This window comes from Dioscorea cayenensis, chromosome 11, assembly GCF_009730915.1.
Source record: "Dioscorea cayenensis subsp. rotundata cultivar TDr96_F1 chromosome 11, TDr96_F1_v2_PseudoChromosome.rev07_lg8_w22 25.fasta, whole genome shotgun sequence".
NCBI lineage: Eukaryota > Viridiplantae > Streptophyta > Magnoliopsida > Dioscoreales > Dioscoreaceae > Dioscorea > Dioscorea cayenensis.
Window position 1 is genome coordinate 16,178,114 of NC_052481.1, and position 21,359 is coordinate 16,199,472.

At 43.0% G+C, this 21,359-nt stretch overlaps 1 non-coding gene across 1 annotated transcript; it reads right to left on the minus strand.

The window, feature by feature from the left end:
- Positions 1–3,153: 3,153 nt before the first annotated feature.
- On the minus strand, positions 3,154–3,260 carry LOC120272935. The gene has a single exon (XR_005540466.1). It is a non-coding gene; the product is annotated as a small nucleolar RNA R71 (small nucleolar RNA).
- Positions 3,261–21,359: the final 18,099 nt, after the last annotated feature.

Here is a 21,359-nt window from a genome sequence, read left to right on the forward strand (position 1 = left end):
CCGAAAATGCTCCAAGGCTGTTGGAGATGCGCGTGAACCGAACAAGTTGGATGAACCATTGCTAGCTGGTCCTAAGCCCAATAACTCCCCCTCTAACTTCAAGAGACTTTGCTCATCATGCTTTCAAGCTATGGGTAAGTGGGCAACATTTATCTATGAACCCCCGTGAGGTAAGACAACGTATGTCAAGCTTAGTGACGTAAAACAAGTGCTTCTTGGGAGACAACCCAAGTGTTTACTGTTTTCTTAGTTAGTAGTTTAGTTTTTATGCGAATAAAGTGCTGAGTGTTGTTGTCTTGATTTTTAGATGCTTTTGCTGTGTTTTTATTGTGGATTTTTTAATGTCATCATGTGTTTTCATGTGGATTTAGCGAAGTTTAGGTCATTTGAGCTTATTTTTTTTTGTGTTTTCTCTGGTTAAAGTTGCCTTGTAAAGCAAGCTCTAAGTGTATAGTTGTGTTCAGAAACTTTCTGTAATGCTTACAAAGTTCTCTAAGTGTCCAGAGAAAACACACGGTCATGTGGAATTATCACACGGGCGTGTGTCTTCCTTCAGAGACTTGGCAAATTATCTAGAAAGGACACAGGGGTGTGTACTCGCCCATGTGAGCGACCCTGTGAAAAATGCATGGGCATGGGAATTTTCTGAACGCCCGTGTGGATCTCTAAAGATGAGCTTTCTCCATGTGAGCGACCCTGTTGCCTGATAAGTGCTTGTGCGACACGAATGCGAAGCGTTCATTCCTTATGTTGAGCATTACTTTTCTCTGGTTTTTACACTAATATGTGTGTTTTTATGTTACTTTTATGCAGGTAGGGTTGTGAGGCCGAGTATGAAGAAAATAGGCCAATGTGGATCATAATGCACCAATTTTGGAGGAAATCTTGCTAAGGTTCAAACGCGAAGACATAGGTCAGGTGTGAGATGCTAGAGTGTGTGCCAACCTCTTCGTATTCGAGTGGGCACATCCATTTGGAGGGGCACAAAGGTAGTCACATTCGAGTATTCCGACTTATGCACATAGAACAAGAGCTCCACCAACGTGTACACCATTGAAGAAGCAAGTGATCCACGATGTGAACGTGTGCCCATTTGCGTTACCCCGATGAAAGTATGGAATTGGGAAGCTATTTAGGTCGAATACTGTAGCAAAGAAATGTAGCAACACTGTAACATATACTGTAGCAGCACTGCTCACAGCCGGCCGAGGAACAAGAGAAACTGAGAATCCACATGGGTGTGTGGAAATTATCCACGCCCGTGTGGAAATTCCGCACGGGTGCGTGGAGCATCCACGCCCGTGTAGTCGCCCGATTTTGGTATTCTTTTCTCCATCTTTTCCCCAACTTGAGAGAGGGCTTCGGCTAGGGTTTCGAGGGGTATTGGCCAAGGTTTTGAAGAGGTTCTATGGCTCCAACATCATCATTCCTTAGGAAGAAGGTTGGTAGGGGAGCTTCCGTCGAGGCGTATCATATACCGGACGAGGGAATCCTTGGACGACGAGTAGAGGACTTTCCACAAGACCATCGACACAATTATCGAGGGGGTTTCTTTATGTATTCATTGCTTTTACATTGTATTTCTTTGATTGTATTTAGCTCCATGGAGAGCTAAACCCCTAGTGGGTACTCGGGTATTGTGAACCCTCAGATGTATTTGTTTCTTTGAACCTCTTTATTATGCTTTCAATAAATTGATGTTTATTGTGAGTTCCAACCTTGAATGTTTGATTGTATGAAAATTTCCGCTAGAGTGACACTAGGGTTGAGAGTTCTTGTTGGTAACCTTGTGAGTGAGTGACACACCACGAGCGTTAGAGACAAAGCTAGGTTGGAGAGGGTTGAGAGGGTGAGTCGAGAGGTACAGCAGCGTCCCCTTTCCCCTCCGGCGTGATAGATTCTACCTCCGTTCCTCGAGTTCTTTGCGGCTATAATAGAGTGAATGATCTTAGTATCTAGGCCTCAATTGTGGTTAGGGACCTTCCACCTGGACCAAAGGGTTAGGTCTATAATAAGAAAGAGATTTATCACTTGGAATCCCTAGAGCTCATTGCAACTCTATGCGAGTGCGAGGTGTTTAGATTGTTCTATTTCTCCTCCGGGACATGTATAGAGTTAGGCATAGTTGACCTTAGATTTGGGACTATGTAATTAAGGATTTCCATGACTCACTATTGCATTGATTAGGAAGCATAATAGAGGGTTCTTGCACTTGAAACAATTATCCTAGGTGGAGCATTATCCGGGTACCCCATCTTTATCTATTGCCTTATCCCCTTCTTTACTTTTGCTCTCTTACTTGTTGCTTTTATTGTTGAGAATTGAATCATTATCACAGTCATCATCATTGATCTTTTACATAGCTAAGAACCGAATTAAGTATTTTTATTCCCTACTCCTTGTGGATTCGATACTTGCTCACCCGGGATTATTACTTCGACAAACCCGTGCACTTGCGGGATATACGCAAGGAGACCTTGTCAAGTTTTGGCACCGTTGCCGGGGAGCTAGGCGTTTAGAGTTACTTTGCACTTTGTTTTCTTAGCTATTTCACCACACATTCTATTTCATATCTTCTTATTCTATCATCGTTCTGATTTTCTTTTTCTTTTTTTTGGTGCAGCTCTAGGTTATGACTCGAGGGAATCCATCAATATTGATTGAAGGAGACCCTCATCTTGAACGTACACTTAGAAGAAAAGGGAAAAAACCCGCGCAACAACAGCATAATTCAGCTAATTTGGAAGTAGTGGAATCTGAAAACATGGCAGAAAAAAATGAGCAACAGCGTATACTATCTGATTATGCCAGACCTTTAGTATTGGGGACACAGTCGAGTATTATACGTCCCTCGATTACAGCTCAGAATTTCAAGCTGAAGCTGGCATTCATCTATATGTTGCAGCAGTCCGCACAATTCAACGGTTTGGCCGATGAGGATCCAAATAGTCATATAGAGAGCTTTCTCGAGGTGTGGGACATGCTGAAGATAAATGGGGTTACGGATGATGCCATCAAATTGAGAGCCTTCCCATTTTCACTAAAAGGGAGAGCGAAGCAGTGCCTATACTCATTACCTAGAGCATCGATTACTACTTGGGAGGAGATGGTAGAAGCTTTTCTAGCCCGTTACTTCCCTCCTGAAAATCAGCAAAGCTTAGGAATAAGATCTCGTCCTTTGTTCAGTTGGAATTGGAGTCTCTATTTGAGACATGGGAAAGGTTCAAGGAGCTCCTGAGAAAGTGTCCACAACACGGATTCCCAGAGTAGATGATTGTTCAAACCTTCTACAATGGTTTGAACCCGAGTACAAGGCAACTCTTGGATGCGGCAGCATGAGGTACCTTGGGTAGCAAAACCCCCGATGAGGCTCATCAATTAATTGAGGAAATAGGGTTAAATAGCTATCAATGGAATACTAGGGAGAAAAAAAATGTGGTCGGTCTCCATGAAATTGATGCGGTAACCTCATTGGCGGCGCAAGTAGAGAGTCTTAGTAAGAAGCTAGATCTCATAGCTTCGAATTGAGTTGCGGCCGTGACCAATTGCACCGGTTGTGGTGGAGGACATGCTCCCTCCGATTGCCCGATCGTTATTGGTGATGTTTCTTCAGTGGAAAACGTTGACTTTGTAGGTAATGGCATGAGACCTCAAGGGAACCCATATAGCAATACTTACTATTCAGGTTGGAAGAATCATCCAACCTTTTCATGGAGTAATCAAGGACCACAAAAGGCCATGGGGCCACCGGGTTTCCAACAATAACAAGCCCCTCAATTGGAAAACAGAATCTCAGGCTTGGAAACCCGAATGACGGATTTAGAGAAGCACTTGGCTTGATTTGTTCAATCTGCAAATACACGGTTTGAATCAGTCAAGGCTACACTTCGCAACCACACCGCCTCTTTGCACAACCTTGAAAATCAGGTGGGGCAAATTGCAAAGTCTCTCTCCGAAAGGCTACATGGAAGTTTACCAAGCAATATGGAAACCAACCCTAGAGAACATGTGAAGGTGATCACTTTGAGAAGTGGTCCTGAGGTTGAAGGGAGGCTTCCAAGTGAGAAGCTGAAAGAACACGCACCCGAGGTTGTAGAGGTTGAGGAGGGAGCAAAGAAAGAGAAAGAGGTGGCACCCCCACATTTCAAGCCAAGAATCCTTTATCCCTCTAGATTGAAGAATGACCAAGGGGATGAACAGTATAAGAAGTTCCTGAGTTTATTCAAGCAACTCCACATCAACATTCCTTTTGTAGAGGCATTAGCTCAAATGCCTAAGTATGCGAAATTCTTGAAAGACTTGTTGACTAACAAGAGGAAGTTAGAGGAGAGTGCTTCAGTGGCGCTAGACGCTTCATGCTCGATGGTGCTGTAAAAGAACATGCCGAACAAGAAGAAAGACCCGGGAAGCTTCCTCATTCCGTGTAACATCGGCAACATAGGTGAGGAAATGGCATTGGCGGATTCAGGGGCAAGTATGAACGTCATGCCATACACTTTCTTCCAAAAGCTAGGCTTGGGAGAGCCTAGGCCTACTCGGATGACTCTACAATTGGTGGACCGAACGGTGCGACATTCGAGAGGTATCATTGAAGACGTGCTTGTCAAGGTGGACAAGTACATTTTTTCGGTTGACTTTGTAGTGCTAGATGTCGATGAGGATGCAGATGTACCCTTGATACTTGGGATACCGTTCTTGCGGACTTTCAAAGCATTGATTGACATGGACGGCGGAGAGCTCACATTGAGAGTTGGAGATGACAAACTCACTTACCGCCTTGCTGAAGCTATGCGGAATTCTCTCGATTTTGATGACACTTTGTATTTTCTAGAAACTACTAATGAGCTTGATGATGAATACATATAGGAAATGTTCAACCCGGATCCATATGAAGGTTTGTTCGACCAAGAGGAGAGCAATGAAGAAGTAATGATGCTTGGTTCGACTGAAGAAGTAACATCTACCCCGGGGATAGTGAAGAAGGTGCTCCGAAAAATGAAGAGGGCTAGGAGACACCATCGAAAACACTCCAAGACTGTTGGAGACATACATGAACCAAGAAAGTTGGATGAACCATTGCTAGACGATCCAAAGCCCGATAATACACCCTCTACCCTCAAGAGACTTTGCTCATCATGCTTTCAAGTCATGGGTAAGTGGGCGACTTTCATTCATGAACCCCCGTGAGGTAAGATAAGATATGTCAAGCTACGTGATGTTAAACAAGCGCTTCTTGGGAGGCAACCCAAGCAATTACTATTTTCCTAGTTTTTAGTTTAGTGTTTGCATGAATAAATTGTTAAGTGTTGGTGTCTTAATCTATTAGATGCTTATGCTAAGATTTCCTTGTGAACTTTGAATTTTAATCGTGTGTTTTCATGTAGAATTAGCGAAGGTTGGTCGTTTGAGCTATATTTTATATTTTTAACTGGTAAAATTTGCATAATAGGGTAGGCTCTGAGTGCGTAAACATGTTCAGAAATTTTCTGCAGAGCCTGGAGATTTTTGTAAGTCATCCAGAGAAAACACACGGGTGTGTGGAATTTCCACACGCCGGTGGGGGTTGCACTGCGAGCTCATCCAGAGAAGGCACAGGGGCGTGGACTCACCCCTGTGGGCAACCTTGTGAACCATGCACGGACGTGGGTAATTTCCACACGCCCGTGTGAAACTCTGCAGAGGAGTTCTCTCCATCCCGAGAAAACACAGGGGCGTGCAGTTGCCGCTGTGAATTGGGCATGTGAATGTCCACGCCCGTGTGGATGTTCCGCATGGGCGTGTATAACACTTGGTATTTTTCTCGGATGTCCAGAGAAGCCACATGGGCGTGCGTCTTCCCCTGTGGGTCGGATGCACGAGCGTGGGTATTTTCCACATGCCCGTGCGAGAGCAGTCAGAGTCAAAGGAGTGCTTTCCCGAGAGAGCACAATGACGTGTGTATGCCCCTGTGGTGCTCTTGAAGTGAGGTGCACGAGCATGTGGAATTTCCACACGCCTGTGTGGATGCACAGAATTCCAAGAGACGCGATTTCTTCCTTAAAAAGCTTGTGATCTATCTCATTCTTCATTTCCAGTCGCCTGAAAACTACTTCTAATCACCAGTCCGACCGCTCATCGTTGTTTTGGAGGATTTTGCTTCGCATATCATACCAATTTTCAGAGTTTTCACAACATTTCTTCGGTAACCTTTTTATCCTCTTTTCTTCGCCAACTCTTGTCTTTCACAGGTTAAATATCTTAGACTACGAATTTCCATGCATGGTGTATGTTTAGGAAGCATTTAGAAGTGGTTTTACTTTGAATTTTTGAGAGTGGTTGTGCACCCGTGCGGGAGTTTCACGCGCTGCAAATCCACACGGGCGTGGGTAATTTCCACAAGCCCATGTGGAATTCTGCAGTATATTGCTTTTGAGATTCTTTGATCATTTTCTTCTTTTGTACTACAGATATGGCACCTCCCGTGAAGAAAAATAAAGTGAAGCGTCTCAGACTCACACCACCCGAGCCATTACACATGGACATCTCAAACCCCAAGCAACAAGATCGATTTGAGAGACTTTCAGTACTCGGGTTTGGTCAGACTTGTTTCGCGGATTTGCAAGTAATGAAAGATATTTAGCAGGGTGACAAGCTGGCTAATGAAATTGATGAGATGCTAGCAGTGGGAAGCTGGAGGAGGCTATTGGCAATCAATGAGCCAGCTTACCGCGCATTGATGCTTGAGGTATTAGCGTCTTTTGAGTTTCGTTTGATGCACGGGAGATTTGACACCACAGAGGCGATACAGTTTCGGGCATTCGGACACCCATTCTCAATGAGTGTCACTAAGTTCTCGATTCGGACAGGCCTATACGACATCGCTTACACAGGTACAGTGGAGTATGGACGATTACCGGCAGATTTTCCAGTATCAGTGACTCCATATCATGGGTATAGGATTTTGTGTGGCCATGGGGAGTATGAACCAGGCTTGTCGAAGGCCTTTAGCTTATCCTGGTTCAGCTACAGATATTTGCATGCAGTTATAAGCAGGTCCGTGATAGGTCGAGCAGATAACACAGCTGCTTTGACCAAGATGGATTTGCTCTTTTTATACTCCATGGCCCGCAATGTACCACTTCACTTGGGGTGCATACTAGCGGATATTCCGCAGTACCAGGGTTATTCGACGAGAGTGAGTTTATTATTTGCTGGCCCCTATGTCACCAGATTTATTTTGGGAATGGGTTTGGGCGACGCCTTACGTGGTGCTGAGAAGACAGTTGTGCCTACTCCTCTTTCGTTTGATACGATCAGGATGATGGGGTTGGTACGGAGGTTTGGGCCAGGAGTCTATATTCTTGCTACAGCTACCGCAGAGACCACCAGGAGCGAAGGAGATACTGCGGGGGGTGTCCAGCAGATTCCCACACCTTCTGTAGCACCGGGTACTTGAGCTTATGATCGTATTGAGAGGCAGGAGACCGATGTGAGAGAGATTCGGACAGAGGTAGCGGAGCTCCGGGCTATGCAGTCGGCTCAGTACACAGATCTTATAGCCCGGTTCGACTTTCTACGAGATCTACTGAGATGCAGACCCTCAGTTCCTTCAGCACCCTCATCCCCTACCCCGGCACCGGTAGACCCACTATGTGCTTCACCATCAGTAGCAGCACCACTGGCGCCTGAACGTGACACCGACATTTGACTCTTCCTTTCTTTTACTTTCTTTGCATTTCATTTTAGACTTGTTCACTTAGAAAGGATTCTGCTTCTGAGTTTATTTTCATTTTTAGCATCATCGAGTTGTAATCATTGCTTCATCTTTTATATACACTCAAGTTATTTTGTCTTTATTGAGCTTCACTGAACCCCCTCGTGTATGCGTGCAGATGGTCTTGTCTTCTTCGGAATTGAGACTTAGTCATGGGCACGGCCAAGGTGCTGAGGCACTTTGCCGTGTGAGCCTCTCAACCCGTCAGAACACTACTCCCATGGAATTAGCTTCATCAAACGCAACACTAGGAGTCAGGGGAGTATTGTTTTGATTGCTTACCCCACATCTATTTTTCAATGATATATATTTTGAGTGAGCTTGCATGTGTACATTGAGGACAATGTACAACATAAGTGTGAGGGGGGGGGGAGTTTCATAATGCTCACATCTTTTCTATTATTCTTGATTAATATATGGTCACATAGCCAATGGCAGTTCACCTTAGTTGCAATGATTGTATTCTTAAGTCTAGGAGAATTGTTAACATTGAATGTTTTCATGCTCTACTTCTTACTGGAATTTTTAGGAATTTTTGCCTGATTTACACTTAGTGCACTACTCTCTCTTTGAACTCTATTGGAAACTTATGTTCGATGTTAAAGGGACTAGTTAGGTTTATTTTCTTGTGTTAGGTTTATTTTCTTCTGCTAAATTCAAAAAAAAAATGATGAAAATGAAAAGAAGGAACAAAATAGTTTTATTGTTTACTTGTGTTTGTTGGGTGGAAAGAGCTACCACCTATGATGTATGAAGCTACTCTCATAAGTCGGATACTAGTTATGCCATAATGAGAGAAAGAGTTATCTCATAGGATGAGTGAAAGCTACCACTCGGGTAGAAAGAGCTACCACCTCGAAAGTTTGAAAGCCACCTTAGCGGCCGCTTTGGAAAGGGCTACCTTAGAGGATGTGTGAAGCTACTACCATCTTTGAAATTGTTGTCACTTTTGTAGATAAATAAGTCCCTTACACTTAGAACATTGAGGAGTATACCTTGGGTTGTTTTGAGTCAGTTCACACACATACATGAAATTTGGGTTTGTTGTCCTTTTTGATTCAAGTTTTTAGCTAGAGTATTGATTTTTTTCATATTTAGTGTTGAAATTTTCCTTAACTGTAGAATACTTTCGTTATATAGCTTGGTGAACCTAAGGCCAAGCACTTTCAATAATTTCTTCATTAATGCACAGAATACATTAATGTTTGCTTGAGAACAAGCAAAACCTTAAGTGTGGGGGAGTTTGATAAGTGCTTGTCGGATACGAATGCGAAGCATTCATTCCTTATGTTGAGCATTACCTTTCTCGGATTTTTACACTAATATGTGTTTTTTTATGTTACTTTTATGCAGGTAGGGTTGTGAGGCCGAGTATGAAGAAAATAGGCCAATGTGGATCATAATGCACCAATTTTCTAGGAAATCTTGCTAAGGTTCAAATGTGAAGACATAGGTCGATGTGAGATGCTAGAGTGTGTGCCAACCTCCTCCTATTCGAGTTTGGCACATCCATTTGGAGGGGCACAAAGGCAGTCACACTCGATGTGAGATGCTAGAGTGTGTGCCCACGTAGTCACCCGATTCCAGCCCTATTTAAAGACGATTTAGCCCCGATTTTGGTATTCTTTTCTCCATCTTTTCCCCAACTTGAGAGAGGGCTTCGGCTAGGGTTTCGAGGGGTATTGGCCAAGGTTTTGAAGAGGTTCTACGGCTCCAACATCATCATTCCTTAGGAAGAAGGTTGGTAGGGGAGCTTCCGTCGAGGCGTATCCTATACCGGATGAGGGAATCCTTGGACGACGAGTAGAGGACTTTCCACAAGACCATCAACACGATTATCAAGGGGGTTTCTTTATGGATTCATTGCTTTTACATTGTATTTCTTTGATTGTATTTAGCTCCATGGAGAGCTAAACCCCTAGTGGGTACTCGGGTATTGTGAACCCTAAGATGTATTTGTTTCTTTGAACCTCTTTGTTATGCTTTCAATAAATTGATGTTTATTGTGCGTTCCAACCTTGAATGCTTGATTGTATGAACATTTCCCCTAGAGTGACACTAGGGTTGAGAGTTCTTGTTGGTAGCCTATTGAGTGAGTGACACACCACGAACGTTAGACAAAGCTAGGTTGGAGAGGGTTGAGAGGGGTGAGTCGAGAGTGCAGGGTGTCCCCTTTCCCTCCAGTATGATAGATTCTACCTCCGTTCCTCGAGTTCTTTGCGGATATAATAGAGTGAATGGTCTAAGGGATGAACCTCCGCTTTGGCTTAGTTAGCGCGTGCAGCGAGTGAAGCGTTGAGGGTGATCTTAGTATCTAGGGCTCAATTGTGGTTAGGGACCTTCCACTGGACCAAAGGGTTTGGTCTATAATAAGGAAGAGATTTATCACTTGGAATCCGTGAGAGCTCATTGCGGTAGGAGTCTTGAGTAGGTCTTGTTCATAGCTGCCCGAGAAATTTATTGTAGCAGGGTATTGTAGTAAAATAATGTAGCAATTTATTGTAGCAGGTAATGTTCACAGCCGCCGAGAGTGAATTTCGAGAGAATCCACGCGGGAGTGTGGAAGTTACCGCCCATGCAAAAAAATCCACAGGCGTGTGGATACCTATTCCGACCTTTTTTTAAAAGGCGATTTTTCGACCTGATTTGACATTCTTTTTCCATCTTTTCCCCAACTTTCAAAGGGCCCATGCTAGGGTTTTTGAGAGGTATTAGCAAGGGTTTTGAAAAGGTTCTACTGGCTTCAACATCGCACTTCACTTGTAAGAAGATTATTGGTGAAGCTTTTGTCGGCACCGATTCAGAGAGGTGTGCCCTAGGCCGGACAAGGAGACCTTTGGAGGAGATGAGGCCACTCCACAGGACTATCGCCATGACTACTGAGTTGGTTTTTTTATTGATTACTTGTTTTTACATTTGATTTCATTGTTTATTGTACTAGCTCAATAGAGAGCTAATCCCCCTAGTGGGTACTTGGATTTGTGAACCCTAGGATGTATTTGTTTCATTAAACATTTTATTATGCTTTCCTTAATTGATATTTTCATTGAGTTCCAATCTTAAATGTTTGATTGATTGAATGCTTCATTAGAGTGACACTAGGGTTGAGAGTTCACCATGGTAACCCTTGTGAGTGAGTGACACACCATGAGAGTTAGATAAAACTATATTGTAGAGGGTTGAGAGGGTGAGTCAAAACATAGCGGAGCGTCTCCTTTCCCCTTCAATGTGATTTATCCTACCTCCATTTTCTCGAGTTCTTTGCGGTCATAGTAGAGTGAGCGGGCTGAGGGATGACTTTCAAGCGGGGCTTAGTTGCAAAGGCAGCGGAGTGAAAGTGTTGAAGTGATTTTAGCACCTGGGACTTAATTGTGACGAGGGACCTCTCACCTAGGCCAAAGGGTTAAGTCTACATCTAGGAAGAGGGTTTATCACTTGGAATTCTAGAACTCCATGCAATTCTATACAAGTGTGAGGTGTTGAGATTGTTCGATTTATCCACGGGACATCGTATAGAGTTAATCATGGTTGACCTTAGATGTGGGACCATGTATTGAAGGATTTTTCATGACTCATTAATGTATTAATTAAGAAACACAATAGTTGGTTCGTCAATTGAAAGCGATTGTCCTAGGTGGAACAATATCAAGTACCCCATTTATATCGATTGCCGTATCTCTCATTTACTTGCTCTTCACTTTCCTGTTTCTTTTATTCTTGTTTATACTACATCTTATCAACACAATCATTATTCATTTTTACTTGATTAAGTAGCAATTTAAGTATTCTTATTCCCTACTCCCTGTGGATACGATACCCCACTCACCTGGGATTATTACTTTGACAAAGCCCGTACACTTGCGGGGGTTCTTCTCAATACCGTTTACTTTCTTGACACTACCGATGAACTAATAGATGAATATGTGCTGGAAATGATTAATCCAAACCCATATGAAGGGGTAATAGATAAAGGAGTGGAGAATGAAGAAGTCTTGATGCTTAGTCTAGAGGACAAGGTGCAACCTTCCACAGGGGATCATGAAGAAGATGATCCGAAGAGGAAGTGTGCAAGGAGACATTACAAGAAACAACCCAAGACTAATGGGGATGTGCAAGAATGGAGTAAAAGGTGATGAACACTTATGCGATAACAAACTCGATAACCCCCTACCTTCAAAAGACTATGTTCATCATGCTTTCGAGGTTATCGGCAGCAGGGAAAAACCTTCATCTATGAGCCCCGTGATATAAGGTCGAGTACGTCAAGCTAAGTGATGTTAAATAAGCGCTTCTTGGGAGGCAACCCAAGTTTTTACTGTTTTCCTAGGTTGTAGTTAGTGTTTGTATGAATAAGAGCTTGAGTGTTGGTGTCTTGACCTTTAACATGCTTTTGTTGTGATTTTCTTGTGGATTATTTGTGTTTTCATATGCTTAATTGCATGTGACAAAAGTATCTTGAGTCGTTTGAGTATGTTTTTCATGATTACGTGGTTTACTTCCATATAATATCAGGAGCTCTAAAGAGATGTAAATGTTGGAAAATCTTCACGCAAAGTACAGTAAATTTTTCTAAGTCATCAAGAGAAGATACACTGCCTTTGGAAATTCCACATGGGCGTGTGTTTTCATTCAGAGCCCATCCTGAGAGGACACAGGAGTGTGTGTCTATCCACAGCTGAATGACTTTGTGATGGTCGCACGCTTGCATGGAAATTCCACATGTGTGTATGTTTCTCTAAAAGTTCGAGAGCTCTATCCGAGAACACATGAGTGGGGTGTGTCTACCGTGTCTAACTTGTGAACTACCACGGTGTGGATAATATCCACATGCACAGTGTGATTTCTAGAGAGTTCTCTTCCATCTACGAGAGGACATAAGGACGTGTCACTACCCCTGTGAATGGCCTTGTGAAGATCCATACCTGTGTGGAATTTCACACTGGCGTGTGATATACTTAAGAAATTCTCGTGTGGATAGAGGAGCCAGGGGGGCATGTGGTTGCCCTTGTGGGTCGGGGCACATCGGGAGTGGGGGAATTTTCTACACTCCCGTGTGGTTGCAGTCAGAGCTAAAGAATGCCATCCCGAGGCATATAGAGGCATGTGTCGCACTCGTGAGGCTCTCTTGTGGAGTGACAAAGGTGTGGGTAACTTCCACACAACCGTGTGGATGTACGAGAAATTCAAAAAGCCCGTGATTTCTCTTTATAAATCTTGTTTGCTTTTTTATTTTCACACTCCCAAACACATTGAGAAAGCATCCTTGCACTCTCCCAACTTCACACTCTTGATTTAGAGATTTTTACTCGACATTTTCCGGCCCGATTTCATGGTTTTCATCTTCATCTTTTTGGTAAACCCTTATTTTCTCTTTTCTTTACCGTACTTAATTTTATTCGATTAAATCTTGTCAATGTGCTTTATTTTGACGTTTAAATGATGGTTGCTTAGTTTAGGAGAACTTAGAATGAATTCATGATGTATTTTTGAGTGTATTGCATAGTGGCCATGCGGCTTTCATGCCACGTGGATCCCATGAGCGTGTGAGAATTTGCTGCGCGGCTGTGTTGAGTCTATAGCATTACATATTAAGAAATTTGATCGATTATTTTTAATACTTTGCAGGTAGTATGGCTAGGATGTGCAAAAGTAATCCGCAACCATCCACGCTGAGCTCGCTTAGTCGGAACAAATGGGTTGCGAGATCCGAGCACCGGAGGGCTCGCTTTGAGCGATGCTCCAGCTTCAAGCTTTAGACAGACTCAATCCGAACTTCCAGTGCACTTAGAGAGGTCTGGACACGACAGATGATAGCCGGCCAGGTCAGAATTGAGAGCTGCTGTTAGTGGGAAGCTATAGGAGATTCATGGCCTGGTCCGTGAGGCCAGCCCATCCGTATGTTGACAATAGGAAAGTGTAGGCCTCCCTCAGTTTGACGTCTATAGGAGTCTCGACAGTGTTGATGCTCCATACGGTCTCAGAGCCACTTTAGAGACCATCCACCGGCATAGAGTGCAGCATAGTTTTCTCGGTCTTACTTATTGTTATACAATGAGGACTCTCTACGCCATAAAAGGAGTATGAGTAGCCCCACATGTGACAGCTTCAAGCAGTTTGAACGCCATGCAAACACCCACAGCAGAGTGCTGCTGTGTGGATAGGGGATAGTATGAGCTCCGTCCAAGGCCAGCGTGTCTTTCCCGACCGCATATCTACACATCTGCATGCCATTCGAGCGGTCGGGTGAATGGTCACGCGAGTGCATCCTCGATCCTCTGTAGGGAGTTGTTATACCTCTACTCGATGGTTCAGAGCGTGCCACTTCATCTAGGACATATCATGTCCCGAGTATTTAGGGTATCGTGGATAGTATGCAGGATCACTGTCCTCTTCTCCAAGCCTTACATTACTAGACCTCATCATCGAGATGGGTCTACTCGACACTATTATAGGCGTGAGAAGATGATTCTACACACCCCTCACGCTTGGAGACTATGCCACTCATGGGCATGATCGATACGATGACAGCAGATGGGGTGTGTCCTCGAAATATGCCCCACCAAAGCCAATCGAGGCCGAGGGTGATGCAGAGAGAGGGTTCTCACGCAGTCTGAGCTACGACCAGCGGAGGATTAGACTGCAGGCACCCCTACAGACGCATGAGCCTCCACTAGTCGGATATTCTCTCTAACCCAAGCCCACTGATCGATTTGGAGGCTCAAGAGCGATATAGGGATATTACATGCGATTTGGTTGAGGTTCAAGACACACAGTGCCACAAACCACACTCGAGGTAATGGCGCTTATCGATATATTACAAGAGGTTACTTGGGCGAGACGTGACCTCACCATTTGTTATTCGACCGAGGACTCTTCATGTGCATCCCCGAGTACCACCATCACCATTACCAACACCAAGCTAATCCACCTTCTTCACCAAGACCATCAAGAGTAGCACCAGCAGAGACTCACGGAGGACAATCGACGCTCGATGCGTCTTTCTTTTAGTTCTTTATGTTTTCATATTTTATTTTTCGTATTTTATTTTGGACTTGTACTACTCATAAAGGATCTTCACATTACACATGCACATTACAGAAGTTTTGACTAAAATTACATGCTCACATAGCTAATAGCGGTTCACCTTAGTTGCAATAGTTGTATTCTTAAGTTAGGAGAATTTTCAACATTGAATGTTCTCATGCTCTATGTTTTACTTGAATTTTTAAGAATTTTTGCCCGATTGACATTTGTTGCACTACTCGCTCATGAAACCTTGTGAAAACTCAAGTTCGATGGTTAAGGGACTAGTTTAGTTTCTCTTTGTTGTGTTAATTAAGTTCAAAAACTTTGAAGAAGAAAGAAAAATATTTTCGGATGTGCATTTGGGGTGGAAAAGAGCTACCACCTATGAAGCATGAAGCTACACTCATAAGAGATATCTCATGGGATGAGTAAAAGCTACTACTCCTAGTAGAAAGAGCTACCACCTCGAAAAGTGTGAAAGCTACCTTAGCGCCGCTGTAAAAGGTCAGCTTTAGAGGATGTAAAGTTACTATGAACTCTTTGCTTTTGTATTGTATATAAATAAGTCCCTTATGCTTAGAACTTTGAGGAGTATATGTTGGATTGACTTGAGTGAGTTTACACACACTTACATGATTTCGGATTTGTTATACTTTTTTATACTTGTTTTTAGATAGAGCATTGATTTTTCGTATTTAGTGTTGAAATTCCCCTTACTTTTGGAATGCTTCCCTTGCATGCTTTGGTGAACCTACAGCCAAGCACTTTCAATATTTCCTTCTTCTATGCTTCAATGTGATATTTTTGCTTGAGGACAAGCAAAAGATTAAGTGTGGGAGAGTTTGATAAGTGCTCTTATATTAGTAATATGAAGTAATCTTTTCTTACGATGAGCATTACTTTTCTCAGATTTTATCACTCATACATGTGTATTTGTGTTCTTTTATGCATGTAGGGTTGTGGAGACAAGTATAGAAGAAAGAAGCCAAAGTAGATTGCATTTGAACTTTGGTTGATGGAATCTTGGAGTGAACAAACTTGAAAACACAAGTTGTGCTCAAAGACATGTGAGCGTGTGCCAACTTCCGTTGTGTTCAAGGAAATATGCAAATTGAGGGGCACAAAAACTGTCACACTCAGGTGTTCCGACTTGTGCAAAGCTAGCAAGATTGCCGTCAAATGTGCTTTTATTTGTATATGCAACACTGATAAGTGCTTGTGCGATATGAATGCGTGCGTTCTTTTCCTTATGTTGAGCATTACTTTTCTCGGATTTTTACACACAAATATGTGTTTTTTTATGTTACTTTTATGCGTGTAGGGTTGTGAAACCAATTATGAAGGAAAGAAGCCAATGTGGATCACAATGCACCGATTTTTGCGGAAATCTTGCTAAAGTTCGAACGCGAAGATATAAGTCGGGTGCGAGATGCTAGAGTGTATGCCAACCTCCACGTATTTGAGTTTGCACAACCATTTGAGGGGCACAAGGGTAGCTCGAACTCATGCACCCGGCTTATGCACATAGAACAAGATTTCCATCAACTTATCCATCATTGAAGAAGCAAAAGCGATCCACGGCATAAACGTGTGGCCGCTTTAGGGTACCTCAATGAAAAGTGGATTCGGGAGTATGGCGAGTATCAGTAAAGGTGTTATTGTAGCAAATCAATGTGATAAAACATTATAGCAGTTACTGTTCATAGCCGGCCGAAAATGACAGTCGCAGAGAATCCGCGACGGGTGTGTGGAAATTAGAGACGCCCTGTGGAAATTCCACAGTGGGTGCCACAGGGCGTGTGGATTCCCGATTCCACTCTATTTAAAAGCCGATTCAGCCATGATTTCAGCATTCTTTTCTCCTTCTTTTCCCAAACTTGAGAGAGGGTTTCGGCTAGGGTTTTGAGAGGTATTGGCTAGGGTTTTGGAGAGGTTCTATGGCTTCGACATCATTATTCTTTTGGAAGAAGGTTGGTAGGGGAGCTTCCGTCGAGGAATATCCTATACCGGACAAGGGAATCCTTGGACGACGAGTAGAGGACTTTCCACAAGACCATCAACACGACTATCGAGAGGGTTTCTCTATGGATTCATTGTTTTTACATTCTATTTCTTTGATTGTACTTAGCTCCATGGATAGCTAAACCCCTAGTGGGTACTTGGGTATTTGTGAACCCTAAGATTTCTTTTTGTTTCGTTGAATCTCTTTATTATGGTTTCAATTAATTGATGTTTGTTGTGAGTTTGAACCTTGAATACTTGATTGTATGAACATTTCCCCTAGAGTGACACTAGGTTTGAGAGTTTTTTTGTTGGTAACCTTATGAGTAAGTGACACACCACGAGCAGCTAGACAAAGCTATGTTGGAGAGGGGTTGAGAGGGTGAGTCGAGAGGTACTGTGAGCGTCCCCTTTCCAATTTGACGTGATAGATTCTACCTCCGTTCCTCGAGTTCTTTGCAGCCCATAATAGAGTGAATGGTCTAAGGGATGACCCTCCGTGGGGCTTAGTTGCACGTGCAATGGAGTGAAGCATCGAGGGTGATCTTAGTATCTAGGGCTTAATCGTGGTTAAGGACCTTCCACCGGACCAAAGGGTTAGGGTCTATAATTAGGAAGAGATTTATCACTTGGAATCCGTAGAGCTCTTTGCAACTCTATTCGAGTCCGAGGTTGAGAGGTTATCTAATCTCTCCTCCGGGACATGTATAGAGTTAGGCATAGTTGACCTTAGATTTGGGACTATGTATTTAAGGATTTCCATGACTCACCATTGCATTGATTAGGAAGCATAATAGAGGGTTCTTGCACTTGAACGATTGTCCTAGGCGGAGCATTATCCGAGTACCCCATCTTTATCGATTACCTTACCTCCTCCTTTACTCGTGCTCTCTTACTCGTTGTTTCTACTTTTGAGAATTGAATCATTGTCACACTATCACTACTGATCTTTCACATAGCTAAGAAGCGGATTAAATGTTTTTATTCCCTATTCCCTGTGGATTCGATACCCGCTCATCCGGGATTATTACTTCGACAAACTCGTGCACTTGCGGGATATACGCAAGGGGATCTTGTCAAATGCAATCTACAATGTAGACGTGTGCCCATTTATGTTGTCTCGATGAAGAGTGTGGATCTGTGGATTGTTTTGGCAGAGTAATCGTAGAAAGGCATCGCAAAGTAAATAATTGTAGCGAGCCATCGCTATGTGTCATAAAAAAATCGATTTCGAGATTAACACAACAGTGTGGAATATTCACATGTCGGTGTGAATGCCCTGATTCAAGCACTATTTATGTTGTGATTTCCAGCCCGATTTCATAATCCTTTTTTTCCATCTTTTGGTCATCGCTTTGGCCATCTTTTCTCCATCGCTGAGGTGCCCATAGCTAGGGTTTGGAGATGCGCTAAGGCTTTTGGAAAGGTTTATGGCCTCTGACACCACGCTTCCTTTGGAAAAAGAGTTATTGGGGGAGCTTTCATCGGCATTGATATGGCGAGGTGTGCCCTAGGCTTAGTGAGGGAACCTTTGGAGAAGACGCGGACACTCCACAAGACCATTGACATGAATTCCAAGGTGGTCTTATTCATGGATTGCATATTGATAAGTGCTCGAGTAGGCATACTTTTATATATGTTTTACATGCAGTGAGGATCATTTTTACCTTGGTTTATGTTTCATATTGTGTATTTGGTGTTCTTTTATGCATATAGGTTGTGAATGCCTTCAAGAGTTAAAAGGAAGCAAAGATAGGCTATAAAGACATAATGTTGGGAGTTCCTGTTCAACTAAATGACCAAGCATTGAAAGGAGTTCATGAACATGGAGATGTGTGCCAACTTCCAAGAGGATTCAAGTCAATTCACTAGTTGGAAGGGCACAAAGGCAGCCACATCTTCATGTTCCTTCTCTTTGTGAAGATTTTAAGACCTCTCAAAAGATATGTCGATGAAGAAAAAGTCTTATAGCCTACCACATGGACGTGGTGCCCTAGACATGTGGCCCTCAAGAGAAGAGTGTTTGGACCGCGCTTTATGAAAAAGTAATCAGAGCGTAAAATTATCGCTCATATGCCCGCATGGAAATTTCTCAGCTTTCATGCGGGCGCATGGAAAAATCCATATGGTCGCTGCGGGGAGCACGTGATGACGCTGTTTAAGGCCTATAACAGCCATTTTGCCCTATTCTTTCTCATCTTTTGTGCGGCTCTTGAGGGGTGAGACGGCAAGGGTTTGAGAAGAGGTCTCTTTACCGATTTAGAGGGTATTCTTCGCCAACTTTGATAGTTTTCCTTCACCGTCATAGCATTTAGGAAGCCACCAGGGACCTAGTTTCAGAGAGAAATCCTTCAAGACGTTGAACTACCCATCAAGGCCAATCATCACGAATTCAAGGGGGTTTTTTCTATGGTTTTTGTTGCTTTTCATTGTATTAATCATTGTTTTGTAACTTTCCCCATGGATGGCTAAACCCTAGTAGGTATTTGGGCATGTAAACCTTAGGATCTATTCTTTTATATTGATTTGCTTTATGTTTCTAGTTAATCCGAGTTGATTTGAGTTTTAATCTTGTGTTCCCATTGCTTGTATGTTTAATTGATCGTTGTGGTTGATTATATATGCATGATTTGTTACTTTGATGAGAGAGAGGTCTCCGCTAGAGTTAGAACTTCAAGGTTAAAGAGGATTGAGAGGGTGAGCCATGAGATAGTGGAGCATCCTCTTTCCCTTCCGATTAAGTGTTTCCTATCTCCTCATTCCCTAGACTCTATGCATTCATATTTGGCGTGAGGCGTGAGATTGAGAGATTTCTCCACCAAGACCTTGTAGGGGTTAGGATCCTTCTCTCGGAATTAGGATTGGATCTATCTTTAGGAATCGGTTTCACTCTTAGGTGTCCCTAAAGCTTATCGCGGTCATATGGGGTGTGAGGTGTTGTGATTGAGCAATTTCTCCACCGGACCTCGTAGGGACTAGTACCGGTGGCTTCGAGACAAGGGCATGGTTGTTCTTGGATTGCCTCGACTCATTAGACTCGGCTTAGAAGCATTTAGCTTAATCTTGAACTTCATGTTAGATCCTAGGGGAGTATTGCCCGGCACCTCATCTTTATTGATTGAGATTTTTCCTCTATTTCACCCTTTGCATATTTGTCTCCCGTGATTCATTTCTTCTTACAAATGCATCACCATACCTTTCCATTTATCATTAGGCTAGAAAGCAAAGAAGAAGTTAGTACTAGTAGCCCTGCTCCTAGTGGATTCAATTACATGACTCACTGTGAAATTATTATTTTCGACACTGCACTTCATGCGCTTTTACACGATATTCGGACGTGTCACATATTTTTACTTTTGATTTCATTATTGATTGTATTTTGCTCAATGGAGAGCTAAACCCCTAGTGGGTACTTGGAGTTGTAAACCCTAGGGTAATGTTGATTCTTTGACCTTTTATTATGCTTTCTTTAATTGATTTTTTAATTGAGGTCCAATATTGAATGCTTGTTGAGTTGATTTTTGATAAGTGCTTGTGCGATATGAATGCGAAGCATTATTTCCTTATGTTGAGCATTACTTTTCTCGGGTACACTAATATGTGTGTTTTTATGTTACATTTATGTGTAGGGGCTGTGAAACCAATCATGAAGGAAAGAAGCCAATGTGGATTACAATGCACTCGATTTTGGAGGAAATCTCAAGGTTCAAACGCCAAGACATAGGTCGGGTGAGATGCTAGAGGTGTGCTAACCTCCTCGTATTTGAGTGAGCACAACCATTTGAGGGGCACAAAGGCAGCTACACTCAAGCACTTTTGACTTATGCACATAGAACAAGATTTCCATCAACTTGTCCGCTCATTGAAGAAGCTAAAAGCGATCCACGGCATAAACGCAGTGCCCGCTTATGTTACCTCAATGAAAAGTGGATTCGGGAGAAGTTCTACGGCTCGACATCGTGATTCATTTAGGAAGAAGGTTGGTAGGAGCTTCGACGAGGCGTATCTCTATACCGGACGGGCTGGAATCTTCGGATGACGAGTAGAGGACTCTCCACAAGACCATCGACACGTAACATCGAGGGGTTTCTTTATGGATTCATTGCTTTTTACATTCGATTTCTTTTTGATTGTATTAAGCTCCACGGAGAGTTAAACTCCTAGTGGGTACTTTCGGATGATTGTGAACCCTATGATGTATTCGTTTCATTGAACTTTTGTTATGCTTTCAATAAATTGATGTTTATTGTGAGTTCCAACCTTGAATGCTTGATTGTATGAACATTTCCAGAGTGATACTAGGCTGAGAGTTCTTGTTGGTAACCTTGTGAGTTTGTAACACACCACGAGCTGCTAGACAAAGCTAGGTCTCGAGAGGTTTGAGAGGATGAGTCGAGAGGTACAGGAGCATCTCCTTCTCCGTGCCCAGTGATAGATTCTACCTCCATTCCTTGTGTTCTTTGGGCAGCCCATAATAGAGTGAGTGGTCTAAGGTTGAACCTCCGGGGCCTAGCTAGCGCATGTAATGGAGTGAAGCGCTGAGAGGATCTTTAGTATCTAGGGCTTAATTGTGGCTAGG